Source organism: Citrus sinensis, chromosome 2, assembly GCF_022201045.2.
Source record: "Citrus sinensis cultivar Valencia sweet orange chromosome 2, DVS_A1.0, whole genome shotgun sequence".
Classification (NCBI taxonomy): domain Eukaryota; kingdom Viridiplantae; phylum Streptophyta; class Magnoliopsida; order Sapindales; family Rutaceae; genus Citrus; species Citrus sinensis.
The window spans coordinates 11,009,987-11,025,959 of record NC_068557.1 but is presented as its reverse complement, the minus strand read 5'-3'; the positions used below and the strand labels follow the sequence as shown (position 1 = coordinate 11,025,959).

Here is a 15,973-nt window from a genome sequence, read left to right as displayed (position 1 = left end):
TTTGTATCATTTATCTCCTACTACCACCATCTAACAGTTTTCTTAGTGAAGGGGTGCACGTGTCACATGCGGAACTAGCTAGTTCTATGCACAATCCCCTCATTCAATGGGACGTCATTATCCTCAGACTCATTATTTTTTTCTCCATCCTGAATGCATAACATGTAAACAGTGTCACATAAAAAAACCTCACTTGGAATGTAAGCAATGAATGAATATAGGGGAAAATAATTCACTATTGCAAAAAACCAAACTTCGAAAAAAATAATAATATTCACTCCGTTGATTCCGTCATCATAAAACTCTTACCCAAATATTTTTGTTGACAGGGCCCACTGACGGAGTTGGCTTAATTATCTTGCACGTGCGCTTGCCATGTCCCTTTCCTTTGCAAACTTTGCACTTGTACCTACACTTCGTGCCCACAACTTGGCTGGGTGGTTGCCTTAATTGTTGAGGGCCTTTTGCTTTTGCATCATCTACCAATTGCTCCATTGCATCCCTACCTGTTGTGCAAATTTTATTGAACTTGCAAGTGCACGAATCTATTGTAGTATAGATCAATGGTGATGAGTGTCGATCCCACGAGGAGGTGAATTTTAATTATGTGCAGAATTAATTTTTCTAAATGGGTGGTTGGATTTGTGGTGAAAATGATTTGGATTATCTTAAAATTAGAATTTAAATGGCGAGAATAAATTGAATAGAAATCTATTAAAATGGCGTACTTAGGTATCTGGATCTGTATCAACATGCATCATGGGCTAAATATTCCTTATTAATACTAATTAAATCATGAGGGGGGAATCCACACCTCATGAATCAATATGGTGTTAAGGGCTTATCGTGCCAAATAATAATAATCTTGTACTAGAGAGCCGGTATAACCAAGGCGGTATCTAGACAAGATTATTATTATTTGTTGACGAGAAGTCAAAACATCCACAAAAACTAGAGGGGAAGAGAAAATAAATTTACCAAATAAAGCCCATGACACATGTTGAGACTTCACCTTCAACTCAAGCTTGAAAGAAAATTAGCTACTCATAATTGAACTAGGGGCAAAATGAGAATTTATTAAAATACGTAGAAAATACAAGATGGAGAAAGAATTACATAAAATGGATCCCAAAAATGGATTCAGAGATATCAAATTTGGGGGGAGAGGCCCCCTTTTTATAGATACATGGAGTAAATCATGGTCATCGGATTAAAAACAGTTTGGACGCTCAGGATTGCGCCACGTCATCAGTCAACAGTACGTGGTTTGACCACGCGGATGAACAGTAATAGGGTTTGACCCGGCTTGAACAATAACGTGGTTTGGTTGAAAATAATCATGTGTAATGCATGTACCGTACGCGAGATTTCTGGTCCACTGATATGCTGCCACATCACCATCAACAGTACATAAGAATTTTAGTCCAACAGGATTGTGACACCTCATCAATCAATGCCACATCATCGGTCAATGCCACATCATTGATCCGTCTATGTGAATAGTATCGTGAACAGTAACGTAAACAGTACCGTACACGTGAATAGTGCCATTTTTCCTTTTATGCTCCTCCTAAGGTTTTCGACCGTCCTGAGTTCAAAAGTGATGTCCCTTTTGCCGTCTGATCTCTCGTTTATTGTGAAATGACCATGATGCCCCTAAAATACATAAAATACTTAATTATAATACAACACACATAATTAAATGACAAGAAATTTAAATACATAAAAGTATGAATGTTAGTGGAACTTGAAGTGTAAAATGACGATTTTTTCCTTTATAAATATACATTTTCTAACACTCAACATCATTCTAGTATAGTAAATAACATGGGAAATTCGATAAACTCTCTGTCCTAATACTGCTCCTACTGCATAATCAGATGCATCACACATGAGCTCAATGGTAAGCTCCAGCTTGGGGGCTGAATGATGGGTGATGATGTCAACAACTGCTTTAATTTTTCAAATATCACAAGACATGAATCATCAAAGACAAAAGGTACATCATTAGCAAGTAGATTGTATAAGGGTCTAGAAACTTTGCTAAAATCTTTAATGAAACTTCTATAAAAACCAGCATGCCCAAGGAAAGATCTTACTTCCTTGATTGTTTTAGGTGGAGGAAGATTAGAAATGAAATCCACCTTGGCTTTGTCAACCTCAATACCTTTGCTTGAAATAATGTGACCGAGAACAATAACTTGTTTTACCATAAAATGACACTTCTCCCAATTGAAGACCGAGTTCTTGTCGATACATCTCTGCAAAACTAGTGTTAGATAATGTAAACATTGATCAAACGAGTCACCAAAAATAGAAAAGTCATCCATAAAGACTTCAAGGAATCGTTCAACCATATCAAAAAAAATACTTAACATGCATCATTAAAATGTAGCAGGTGCATTACATAATCTAAATGGCATTCTCCTATATGCAAAAGTGTCAAAAGGGCAAGTGAAAGTGGTTTTCTCTTGATCTTTTGGTGCTATGGGAATCTGATTATATCCTGAGTAGCCATCTAAAAAGCAATAAAATTCATGGCCTGCTAATCTATCAAGCATTTGATCAATAAATGGTAAAGAAAAATGGTCTTTACGTGTGACAGAATTCAACTTTCTATAATCAATGCATACACGCCATCCTGTAGTTACTCTAGTTGGTATCAATTCATCATCAGCATTGGTAACTACTGTAACTCTTAACTTTTTAGGGACAACTTGTACATGACTGACTCATGAACTATCAGAAATTGGGTAAATGATACATGCGTCTAATAGCTTAAGGACTTCAATTCTAACAACTTCTTTCGTATTAGGATTTAACCGACGTTGCATTTTCCTAGTAGATTTAGTATTTTCATCGAGGTGAATGTAATGCATGTAGTCTACTGGGTTTATACCTTTGATGTCTGCTATGGTCCATCCTAATGCTCCTTTGTGCTCTTTTAAAACATCCAATAACTTACCTTTTTGTTCGTCATTGAGGAATGATGAAATGATTACCAGTAGAGTACTTTCTTCTCCCAAAAATGCATATTCCAATGTGTTATTGGGCAATGGTTTGAGCTCGAGTTTCGGTGGTGATTCTGATGATAGGATGAGTTTCTTCTTTGATGGTGCTAGTTGTTCAACTCTTGACTTCCATTTATTAGTGTCCATGGATGGTGCTAAGTCAAGTAGGGCATTGACCTCATCGACCGATCTGTCAATATCAAAATTCAAACCAAAGTGAGTTAAACATGTTTGTAAAGGATCATCACCAAGGTTTGAAACAAAAGTATTATCAATTATTGTTTCTATTAAATCCACATCAACAATTTCATCATCTGCATTGTGAGGTTGTTTGGAAATGTTGAAGATGTTCAGCTCCATAGTCATGTTGCCGAAGGACAACTGCATATTTTCAGTCCTGCATTGAATGTGAGCATCTGCAGTTGCCAAGAAAGGTCGGCCTAGAATAATGGGGATGTGCTTCTTTGAATCCTGTATTGGTTGAGTGTCAATTACAATAAAATCAACAGGAAAATAAAACTTGTCTACCTGGATAAGCACGTCCTCCACAATACCACGAGGTATTTTCGTGGATCGATCTGTAAGCTGTAACACCACTGGAGTTGAATGTAATTCTCCAAGTCCAAGTTTCAAAAATACTGAGTAAGGCAACAAATTTACACTAGCTCCTAAATCCAACAAAGCATTCTCAATTATGTGGTTCCCTATACTACATAAGATAGTGGGAGAGCCTGGATCTTTGCATTTTAAAGGAATTTTCTGTTGGAGTATAGAACTAACGCTTTCTGTTAAAAATGCATTCTTTTGAACATGAATGTTTCTCTTTTTAGTGCAAAGGTCTTTAAGAAACTTGGCATAAGATGGAACTTGTTTTATAGCATCAAGTAAAGGGATGTTAACTCTTACCTGTTTGAAGATTTCAAGAATTTCACCTGTAGATTTTCCCTTCTTTCCTTTAGCTAACCTCTGAGGAAATGGAGCTTTGGGAACATATTCCCGTGGGTTGGTTTCTTCTTTCTCCTCCGGTGATGAGTCCTCAACATTCACAGGTACAATTTGATTTTCTTTTGTCACCGGCATCTCCACTTTGTTGTCGACTTCTTTTCATTTTCGCAAGGTCATGACGGCTTTGACCTTTCCATGCTGCTGTAGTGAACTAGTACTTGCTTCATGTACTCCTTTAGGATTAGACACTGGTTGACTTGGAAATTTTCCTTTCTCAACAGTCATTGTTAAGGTCTGAACTGAAAAAACAAATTGTTTCACCATCTTCTCGAGGCTTGAAACTGATTGAGCTTGTGACTTGAAGCCTGCTCTCAACTCATTTGGTAGTCCATCAATGGTGCGGTTCTGTTGCTCAATCGTGGAGTGAATAACATTCTTGAAATTCTGGAATGCATCCTCCCATGGTTTGGGTTGAGAGTAGTTCTAGTTTTGATTGTATGATCTAAATGGTGGCTGAGAGGCTTGAGGAACTTGAGGAATTTGTTGCATTGGTGGAGCTGGAGTTGCTGGTCCATTCTGTTGGAATCCTTCAGACCATGAAAAATTGGGGTGGTCTTTCCATCCAGGGTTATATGTGTTGGAGTATGTGTTGTAATTTGATAGTTTTCTCATTACACCTATGGCATTAGCTTGATCTGAGTATGAGTTATGGTCATGTGGCTCTGTTGATTTAGCAGTCGATAACGATGCTATTTGTCGAGCGAGACCTTCAACCATCTCCTTGACTTCTTTGATTCCCGAAGTTGACTCGCCAATGTGAACCTTATTCACTCCCTTAATTCTTCTAGTATTCCTGAGTGATCGACTCCATTGTTGGGAATTATCCGTTTGTCGCTGGAAGAATTCCCAAATCTCTGATGCACTTTTTGACATTAGCTCTCCTCCACTTGTTGCCATTAGCCATTCTTGCACATTCGGCAATAATCCCTTTAAAAAGTATTGGCATTGGTGTCATTTCTCATACCCATGATGTGGACACTTCAAGAGTAGCCCATTGAATCGCTCCCATGTTTCGAAAAACTGCTCGTCTTCTTTCTGGGTAAACTCTGAAATTTCCCTGTGAATAGCATTGGTTTTATGCACTGGGAAATATTTATTCAAAAACTTTGTAACCATTTGTTCCCATGATGTAATGCTATTAGCAGGCAATGTGTTGAGCCATGAACGAGCTCTATCCTTTAAAGAAAATGGGAATAGTTTAAGTTTAACAACATCATCTGAAAAATTCTCATATTTAAATGTTTGACAAATAGCATGAAAATCATTCAAATGATTATATGGGTCCTCATTTTCTAGGCCATAGAATGTTGGGAGACAATTTAGCACACTAGGTTTTAGTTCAAAACTCCTAGCAGCTACATTTGGGTATCTTATGCATGATGTGCTCAAATTAGCTAAAGGACTTAAGTAGTCCTTAAATGGCCTCTCCTGTGGTTGCAAATCCATTTTATTTTTAACTTGCTTGTGTGTGGGAAGTGTTTTTTCTATTTCAAGGTCTATAGGTTCAACATTAGGTAATAATGACCTACGACCATGCATGCAAGAAACACAAAGATAAATGGGAACAAAACAAATAAAAATAAAGAAAAAGGAGAAATTACGTTACTAACCTTATCACGCTGTTAAAACCTTTCTATAAAAATACACAAAAACAAATACGTGAAATAAATTAACTAAAAATAAATTAATAAGATAAACAAAAAAATTACAAAGAAAAATAAATTACAGAATTTTAAAGAAGAGAAAAAGAAAAGAAATACTAACCTTTAAATGTATATTCACTTTTTTTTCTTTTTTCATTTTTTTAAAGAAAAAAATACAAGAAAACAATTAAATGGAATTATTCACAAAAATTAATTCTATGAATTAAAATTAATTCTATGAATTAAAATTACTTACCTCCCCAGCAACGGCGCCAAAAACTTGTTGTGCAAATTTTATTGAACTCGCAAGTGCACGAATCTATTGTAGTATAGATCAATGGTGACGAGTGTCGATCCCACGAGGAGATGGATTTTAATTGTATGCAGAATTAATTTTTCGAATGGGTGGTTAGATTTGTGGTGAAAATGATTGGCATTATCTTAAAATTAGAATTTAAATGGCAAGAATAAATTGAATAGAAATCTATTAAAATGGCGTACTTAGGTATCTGGATCCGTATCAACATGCATCATGGGCTAAATATTCCTTATTAATACCAATTAAATCATGAGGGGGGAATCCACACCTAATGAATCAATATGGTGCTAAGGGCTTATCGTGCTAAATAATAATAACCTTGTATTAGAGAGCCGGTGTAACTAAGGCGGTATCTAGACAAGATTATTATTATTTGTCGACGAGAAGTCAAAACATCCACAAAAACTAGAGGGGAAGAGAAAATAAATTTACCAAATAAAGCCCATGACACATGTTGAGACTTCACCTTCAACCCAAGCTTGAAAGAAAATTAGCTACTCATAATTGAACTAGGTGCAAAATGAAAATTTATTAAAATACATAGAAAATACAAGATGGAGAAAGAATTACAGAAAATGGATCCCAAAAATGGATTCAGAAATATCAAATTAGGGGGGAGAGGCCCCCTTTTTATAAATACATGGAGTAAATCATGGTCATCGAATTAAAAACAGTTTGGACGCTCAGGATTGCGCCACGTCATCAGTCAACAGTACGTGGTTTGACCACGCGGATGAACAGTAATACAGTTTGACCCAGCTTGAACAATAACGCGGTTTGGTTGAAAATAATCATGTGTAATGCATGTACCGTACGCGAGATTTCTGGTCCACTGATATGCTGCCACATCACCATCAACAGTACATAAGAATTTTAGTCCAACAGGATTGTGACACCTCATCAGTCAATGCCACATCATCGATCCGTCTATGTGAATAGTATCGTGAACAGTAACGTAAACAGTACCGTACACGTGAATAGTGCCATTTTTCCTTTTATGCTCCTCCTAAAGTTTTCGACCGTCCTGAGTTCAAAAGTGATGTCCCTTTTGCCGTCTGATCTCTCGTTTATTGTGAAATGACCATGATGCCCCTAAAATACATAAAATACTTAATTATAATACAACACACATAATTAAATAACAAGAAATTTAAATACATAAAAGTATGAATGTTAGTGGAATTTGAAGTGTAAAATGACGATTTTCTCTTTTATAAATATACATTTTCTAACACTCAACACTACCCACAGTTAGTTCATCGTCGAATGCTAACAACTTGGTAAGAACGTGCCGATCTGTATGATTATACGGAGGTTGGTCGTCAAACATAACTATAAGATGAAGATTATTCTGCCTCTTTATCATATAAAGTTTGATGATCTTATTTAACATGTCGTCAGTGTTTACATCGACGACCCGACCATCAAGGAAAGAATAACTTTTGGGTGGAAATTGTAGATCACAAGAGATTTTTTCTTCTACAAGACTAAGGCTACTATGTTGCACAGACACAAAATACTATAGCTCGCATGCCTCACAGCTTCAATCACCATGACTAAAACCATGTATTCGAGAACAAATGTGAAGGGAGGAGGATCTGTTTACGTTGCCGAAACCATGGGTGGGAAGTTGTCGTGATATGATGATTTTTGATGACAAAGGAAGTGACGAACAATTCGTTAGTATTGGCCGATATTTAAAGGACGAAAGATTAAAATTTTAACTCGGTACCTTCGCTTATTAAAAGTCAATAAAAATGAACTATTTCTAATTTATGCATTAATAAACATTATGTGAAAATGTATCTTTTGGTTAATGCTACTAGTAGAAAGGCAATGTGAAACACTTATGCATATTAAGAACATAAAATTACTTAATACTATTGTTTAACCTGTAATCACATCATTCAGTATGTTAGAGCGGGCTATGATCTCCTGCCTAACGCATGGACATCATTGCGCCTAAAATTATTTCATTTTTTCTTGGAGCACACATTTCAATGACCGAAACCTATCAGTGATAGGTACCTGACCACTCAATCAAGTGTACTTGCATTGAGTTAAGGGAATGAAGCTTCGTCTGTCATAAAATCTATCTTTTTGGCAGGTCAAATCTTTCAATCAATGAAATCAATTTGTTTACTTGTGGGGAAAGTCTTTTGCAATGTCATCAACTGCTACCCATGGAATCCTTTGCTATATTAATTTAGAATGCCGCAGCCAGCGAGTATTAATCGCTTACTGTATTTCTATAACGCCAACGATTGGTATGATATACTTAGAATGAACTACTTGGTCTATATTTTCATGACATTATTGAAATCTTTTGTTTAGTTTAAAAAGTATTATTATAATAACCATGCGCGAATCTATTAAACTAGTTTCTTAAATTTCGATGACCATTTAATCTTGGACGCTCACAAGTTCACTTGCATGTATGAATCAATCAATGGAAATACCCCTAATCTAAGGTGAATTTAATTTTCCGTCCATAACCAAAATCATGACGAGTAAAAGCAGAAAATGTATTTATGGAACTACAAGTGGGAACTAACCTCTTGTGTCGATTTCAATGCACATTTTCAATAGTGAATGTGACTGTTATTTTACCGTTAGCAACAATTTCCTTTAATCATTTCCATTTTCTTCCCTATTTGTATTGCCTCCCACGAGCAAACATCGAATAACGTAAATGATTCTTCTATTTATAGATTAAATGGCATTACGTAGCGCCAATAATGAGAAGAACATCAAATACTTCAACCATGGGAACCACCACAGCTGGATTAAGCTTAAAAACTGTTATTGCCATTGTCCCAAGCGACGCCGAGCACTCGTACAAATTTTAGAGTCTTCAAACAATCCACAACGAATGTTATTTTACTACGACACATGCAAGTTTTTTGAGTGGTGGTCTCCGAATAAAGAGGAATGAGAAAGTCTTCGAGAGTACGTCGAAGAGAGGACAAGAGTCTAACGCGTTCATTGCATGCATGTAGCAGCCTACTTTATTGGGCTCGTTATCGCCAATCTAATGGCTAGAGCTGTGGTTGTTCTCTATTTCTAGTGATCCTTACGCAGCCCATAGCGGAAGTAGGAGTTATAAGGCCATCGTTTCATGTATTAGTTATGGGTGAAGATGGATAACTTTAATAGAGGAAACCGTGCGCTTCTATATGTTAGAGTTGAAATGCTGGTGTAACTTGTTAAAACTGTTTCTGACACTCTTGCATTTCATGTCGTCTAATAACACAATGTGTTTTTATAAGGGATATTATCATTCATATACCTTATAGATGCTCTGTTATAAAAAATACTACAATACTTTGAGAGTGTATCAATCGTCCACCCTAAATTAACAAAAGCTATCTGCCAACCACCAAATCGTTAGCTGCCGTTTGAAAGTTAACGGAATAATAGTGAATTGACGATTTTACCCTTAAAAATTATCACTTGTATACCCTTAAATTCTTTTATTATCACTTGTATACCTTTAAATTATCACTTGTATCATATGAAAAGACCAAATTGCCCCTCTGGCGTTATCCTATTTAAACGACAAGTAACGATTTGGTGGACGGCAGATACATTTTGTCAACTTAGGGTGGACGATTGATACACCCTCAAAATGTTATAGTATTTTTTATAATAGAGCATTTATAGGGTATATGAATGATAATTTTCCTTTTTATAAATGTCAATTTATGTTAATGGATTTACTTGCACGAGTGAATTTAATAACTCAGTTACATGTTAAAGCAAAGCATATATCCGAAAATAATACCACACCGATATTGCTATAATATTTTTCAAAGTTGACCAAGGAATGAGTTCACAGTTAACCATTGGTAGTTTGTATATTAGCAATTTAACATAAAAGTAGTCGAATGATTGCATTCTCTAAACAGCCTAAATTCGACAATTTAAGTTATGTTTCCATTTTAAAAAATGGGAAAAAAACTAACACGTCTCTTTCCATTCCATCATTATCCACTAAACAATCAAACATTGATTTTTCTACAGGGAGGGTCTTTCTTCCCTATTAATGTAGCACATAAATGAACTACAGACAAATATTTCCAACACAAACTAAGCGAATAAAAAAATTTTCCAGGAAGCATGCAAAACAAAATCTGACACAATTTTATATTAAAGCGTGAAAATTATCAAACATCAAATTACAGCACCAAAAGAAAACACCCCAAAATTAAAGTGTGCCTATTCAATCGGTTAGTAGTAATAATACACATGTGGAGGATAGATGCTACCCATTATCCATTGTGCCAACGACCCAATCCAAAAAGTGTGTAATATTTAACATTTACAAAAAACAAAAATAAGTGGCAGCTGTTGAGTGTTAGAAAATGCATATTTATAAAGGAGAAAACCATCATTTTACATTTTAAGTCTTACTAACAACACTTACTTTTATGTTTTTAACATTCTTGTGATTTAATTACGTGTGTTTTATTTTAATTAAGTAATTTATGTATTTTAGGGGCATTATAGTCATTTTACAATAAAGGAGAGATCAGACGGCAAAACGGACATCACTTTTGAACTCAGGATGGTCAAAAACCTTAGGAGGAGCATAAAAGGAAAAATGACACTATTCACATATACGGTACTATTCACGTGTACGGTACTGTATACGTTACTGTTCACGACACTGTTCACATAGACGGATGATGATGTGGCATTAACCGATGATGTGGCATTGACTGATGAGGTGTCACGATCCTGTTGGACTAAAATTCTTATGTACTGTTGATGGTGACGTGGCAGCATATCAGTGGACGAAAAATCTCGCATACGGTGCATGCATCACACAGGATTATTTTCAACCAAACCGTGTTACTGTTCATCCGTGTGGTCAAACCGTGGACTGTTGACTGATGACGTGGTGCAATCCTGAGCGTCCAAACTGTTTTTAATCCGATGGCCATGATTTACTCCATGTATCTATAAAAAGGGGACCTCTCCCCCCTAATTTGATATCTCTGAATCCATTTTTGGGATTCATTTTCTGTAATTCCTTCTCCATCTTGTATTTTCTTCGTATTTTAATAAATTCCCATTTTGCGCCTAGTTCAATTATAAGTGGCTAATTTTCTTTCAAGCTTGGGTTGAAGGTGAAGTCTCAACATGTGTCATGGGCTTAATTTGGTAAATTTATTTTCTCTTCCCCACTAATTTTTGTGGATGTTTTGACTTCTCGTCGACAAATAATAATAGTCTTGTCTAGATACCGCCTTGGTTACACCGGCTCTCTAGTATAAGGTTATTATTATTTGGCATGATAAGCCCTTAGCACCATATTGATTAGAGCGTGGTTCATGAGGTGTGGATTCCCCCCTCATGATTTAATTGGCATTAATACGGATTATTTAGCCCATGATGCATGTTGATACGGATCCAGATACCAAAGTACGTCAATTTAATAGATTTTCTCTTCAATTTATTCTCTCCATTGCAATTCCAATTTTAGAATTTATTCTCGCCATTTTAATTTAAGTCTTAGCATATTCCAAATCATTTCCACCATAAATCCAACAACCCATTTACAAAATTAATTCTATACACATAATTAAAATCCACCTCCTCGTGGGATCGACACTCGTCACTATTAGTCTATACTACAATAGATTCGTGCGCTTGCGAGTACATTAAAATTTGCACAACAGCAGCATCTACAAACCTCGTTCATGTTAATGCTATTGCATATAAAGGTAAAATGATCGAGCTATAGCAAACGTTATGGAGTCTTTGTTAACCGAAATTTGGAACTTGAAGTTAGATACAAGACCGTCCCACGTGAGAATGATGTCAAGCAATAAGGATGTAAAAAGCATCTGACACGTTCAAAATTGGAGATTGACCAAAATTTGGAAGTTCATGATGTTCAAAATTTTTTACTGCCCCTGCAAGATTTTGAAAAAAATTAGCACTAGTAATCGTTCAATTCCCACAAAAATATTCATACAAAAGATAAATAAAGCGTGGTTTGACCATCTTGCAAAACACAACTGATAACATTAAAGCTTGGTCGAAGTATGTAGTTTCAGGCAGTTAAAATCACAATATTTATCACATACGATGAGAACAAAAATACACTACAAAACAAACATTTACAATTAGTCAACCACGATAAAGGTCATGAATAGAGTTGACCGCGGGATATTGGGCTCAGGGGCACACACTGTTGCATCGAGAACCTACAATAAAATGATGACATCAGACCGGACCCGTAATTTGAATGCTGATAGTGCCTTCGGAACGAGGAGACCGAAGAAAGATCCTTCCGCTTACCATGTGCACATAATTTGGGGAACTTTGCAACACCCTTGATCATGTTATCTCTATTTTTATATCATTCCAATTGTTGACAGTTAGCTAGTAATGGCCTAAGCTTGGACACTACCAGTAAGTAAGCTTTATTACAGTGGTATTTGTCCTTATGTACCAAAGAGAGGGATTTGTCATATCTATATCTTCCGTACATGTGCATAAGATGTCTCGCAAGCCTACTTTAATTATTACATTCCCTACTAATATATAATTTAGTACCAGTTAACGAAAATAATGCTGAGGGGGATCCCTAAAAAAATTATTTTATCACTAACTTGCGTCATGAATAATAAATTTATCATTGATGAACCATATTATAATTATTTGCCATTATAATTATAATAATTATAATTTGTTAATTTTAACACAGAAGTTCGTTGAGGTTGTTTAAAAAAACATAAAAAAAAACTATTGGTCATTCTCATAATGTTTAACACTATCCAATGTCACGAAGAGGTTTTAGTAAGTAAATGTCTTCTTGTTATTTTTTGAAATGTTTCATTTATATTACAAATGTGGATAATGGGAAAAAAAAAGTTGCGTCCTTTCAATGCACGTTTAGAAGAAGCTTAGAGTTTATATATTTCAGTCTCATCCTTATTATTTTGGATTTTATTTTTAAAAAAAAGGTGACTCCTTAAACAAAAACATTGTTTAAGCAGTGTGCTTAAGGGGAAGGGAACTAAAAAAAAAAAAATGGAATGTTAGCCGTATAATGGTATTCTTTTCATGTGTCATAACGAAATTAACAAGTTCATAATATGGAACTAGTTGAAGACGACTGAAATTTGGATTGTCTCTTAATGTAAATATTTTAAATTATTGTAGGAGATTACGACTTCTGCAATGGATATCATTATTCTTAGGCTAGAATGTAATTTGTCGACAATCTCTCTTTAATAACTCAGTAGCATAATTTATTTGTAATATTATAATTATTATAGTAAAAATAAAAATATAATTTAAAAATATTTAATGTTTCAATTTAGGTAAAAATTAGCACACTGTAGTGAATTATATAATTGACCACAACCTAGCTTTTAAAACTTCCAAACATAAGTAAGCAATAAATTAATGTGAACAATATTATAACAATATACAATACTTTGTTCCGGACACATTCTAATGGTGCATTTGCTAAACAAAAATCGAAATGAGTTAAAATCGTAATAAGGAATTTAAATCATAATAAGTTATTTACTTGAGCGGTAGGAATCGAAATCGGAATAAACAATATTCTCATTGATGTGTTTACTTTATTTTGGAATTGGAATAGACAATTATAAGTTACCAAAATCCCTTTCATAAATGTGTCCCTAATATTATTTGTATCTATTATAATTAAAACAACAACAACAATAATAATAATAATAATAATAAGTAAAAATTATAATGATGACAATAATGTTAATTAAAAAAATTAATAAAATCTAACAATAATAATAATAACATCAACAAAATTAACTGAAATAATAATATTAATAATGATAATAATTAAAATAATAAAATTTATTCATAAGTTTTAATAATAATATTAATAAAATTAATAACAACAATAATTAATAAAATAATAAAGTTAATATATTTTAATAATAACAATAATTTTAATCATAACAAGATAAATATTAATAATAATAAATTAATTACGGTATAATAACAAATAAAATAATAAAAGTCATAAATTTTAATATTAATAATGAGAGTAATAATCATAAATAATAATGACATTAAAATAAATAAAATTTTATAGCAATAATCTTACATAATAATAATGATATTAATAATAATAATAATAATAATAACAATAGTAGAGGGTGTTTGCATTTGTTAATGGAGTATGATTCCTAGAATAGGAGGTGTGGACTTAGAGTGTGAATCATGGGATTGAGAGTGTGGAGTCTAATGATCGGGATCATCCACAAACTTGAAGTATTAATAGGTTGTTTATTTACACTGGAAGGGATGGACAAGACGGATCTCGACACCAATCATGCGTTTCCTTGAAATTTAGAGATTTGAAATAAATGGCACATTGAAATAATGACACCTTAGCCCTTATTGAAAGGATTTTGGTAGTTATTCTCATAATTAATGAAAATAATATTGGGTGTCATTATTATGCGCACCCCGATCTTGAGAATTATTTAAAATTTAGTTATGAAAATTACAAATTATTGATAACAGCAGAACAAACTATCCATCAGTTACTATAACATAGTAATACAAAGGTAATCGCCGTACAATTAACTATTTATTATTAGCATTACTTATCAATAGTACATGAATATATTACTAACTTTGTATGGAATAGTTTTAAAAATATTATTATATTTCGAAAACATGAATCAACGTTTGGTTTTAGAGTGTTAATAAGAAAAATTCAACAAAATTAATTGTAAACTAGGGGTCTTTGAACGAATCCGAAGGTTCTTTCAAGGCTGAAAATTGTTGCCTTATTGTGAGGATAGAAGAGGAAAAAATTTCTTCAACTGTTACAGACAAATTGGGCCTTTTCACAGCATGGGGTCCATGTATGGTGCAATCTACCGTAAAGCGTATCCTTCCCGCATTCGAAATGATTGACAAGGACAACTAATGTAGACGTCCATGTCAGTGTATTGGCATGTGGAACAAGTTGTCATTCGTAAGGTTATATAGCATAAGGCCAAACCAGGGGCCTGAAAAACTCTGCATCTGATTGAAATACCAAACATCCAGAAGCAACTGTTGGAAAATAGCATAAATATCTGTTAACCATACTAAAGGCGGAGTCGTGAAAACAATAAACAACATAGATGAAAACTTCAATGTGGAAACCCATGCCCCAATCTCTTATCAAAATGAACTTGAACCTCGCCTCGTAGATCTCAATAGGTTGGATTGACAATTCAAAGTTTGATTAAAAAATAACAACAAGTGGGTTATACGAGGCAATAACCGTAATGCAACCTAACTAGTAAGGATATAGTTACAAACCCAAGATTTTATGCTAATGTATTTTATGGGAACCACAACCCAAATTCGAGATTGGAGACTAGGCATGTATAACATTGCGACTTCTGCAACCAAAAAAAAAAATTACAATTGTGATACTTGCTAGCAGCCCCTTTCTTCTAATATGTAATTTATCCAGCTTGACGCTGATACAATTCGGACAATATTGCATAAATTGACGTTATTACAACTATTGTCATGAAGGCAACAGTGTTAAAAAATAATGAGGGCAAACTTTGCATCCAATTCAACATCGGAGAAAAAAATAAAAATCCTACTCATTAAGACTAATTTTGATCGAAGCGGAAAATTAATGATAATCAATTAGAATAGGAATATGCAATTAACACATTGTTTCATAAGCTTCCATATATTATCCTTTTTTTTATTAATTTTAGGATATTTCATACATGGGTGGTATTAATGAAATTTTTATTACTTAACAAACAGCGGATACTTAGCTACATAAAAGATTTGCCATTTAATGGTAAATTTGAGAGAACATCAAAAACTACATGTTTTAACTCTATACATGTATGTTTATTTCGAGCCTTTAGAAACTCACAAAATTACATGGGCCTTAAGTGCAACTTCAACACAACTGTAATTTCAACAGCGCATCTAAGAATTCACTTTTGACCAAGTTACAACAA

General features: G+C 34.1%; 1 non-coding gene across 1 annotated transcript; it reads left to right on the top strand.

The window, feature by feature from the left end:
• The first annotated feature begins 4,977 nt into the window (after window positions 1-4,977).
• On the top strand, window positions 4,978-5,081 carry LOC127900521 (small nucleolar RNA R71). The gene has a single exon (XR_008052705.1). It is a non-coding gene; the product is annotated as a small nucleolar RNA R71 (small nucleolar RNA).
• The last annotated feature ends 10,892 nt before the right edge of the window (window positions 5,082-15,973 follow it).